The sequence below is a fragment of the Lontra canadensis genome, unplaced genomic scaffold (genome assembly GCF_010015895.1).
Source record: "Lontra canadensis isolate GAN:19392208 unplaced genomic scaffold, GSC_riverotter_1.0 scaffold53, whole genome shotgun sequence".
NCBI lineage: Eukaryota > Metazoa > Chordata > Mammalia > Carnivora > Mustelidae > Lontra > Lontra canadensis.
The window spans coordinates 11763508-11764331 of NW_022631047.1; positions in this window are offsets into that span (position 1 = coordinate 11763508).

Genomic DNA, 824 nt, shown 5'->3' on the forward strand with positions numbered 1-824 from the left:
TGAGGCCCCGCCCAGGGCCGTAGCGCTTGCGCCCCTGCGCGCAGGCCTGTGATTGGCGCGCGGCAGGTGCGTGCGGGGCCCGCCCCGGAGTCCGCAGTGGAGGCGATTCTTGCCCCGGCAAGTTTGGATCCGGGAGGCTCCGGGGGAGGATAAGGGAATCAGCGCACGGTTTTTGGGTTGATTTCGTTTGAAGCTGTAACGCAGCTCGTAGTCTTACCTCAGGGCTGCGCTGCGCCAGACACGTTGGGTCCAATGTGTCTGGCGCAGTGAGTGGGGTTTTACTGTTAGCCCCTAAAACGGGGGGTGTGGGGTCAGCAAGGTCTGGGGACTTGGACCAGTCCGGTTTGGGTCCCCGCGCGCGCCTCAGCAGACACACTCGTGCTGCAAACTTTGCTCAGATTTGTTTTGAGCGCGTTTCTAGACTAGGCCTCGTCCTCGGCCTGCTGAGCCGGGTTTCACCGTTGACCCCTGCGGAACTAATTAACCGAGAATCCTCTCGCCCATCGTATGTGATCAAGTTCCTCTTCCTCCACCCGTGGTACTTAAAGGGACTCCCCTTCCTCCGTCCTTGGTTTCAAGTTCCTCTTTCCCCTCTCCGGGTCTAACCGACTTCCTCGGAGTCTCCTCACTCCGCCCCCTGGCTGTAAACCTCCACTGGTCTCCGCTGTATTTGAAGTTGAATTCAGTCTCTCCTCCCCTTGCAATAGCCTTAATCCCAGTTGCAGTGGATTTAAGTGAAGTCTTCCCCCCCACCCGCCCTTTTTTAAAGAGCATCTGGCGAATAATGTTTTTTAACAGCTCTCGGGGCCTTGGGAGTTACTTAA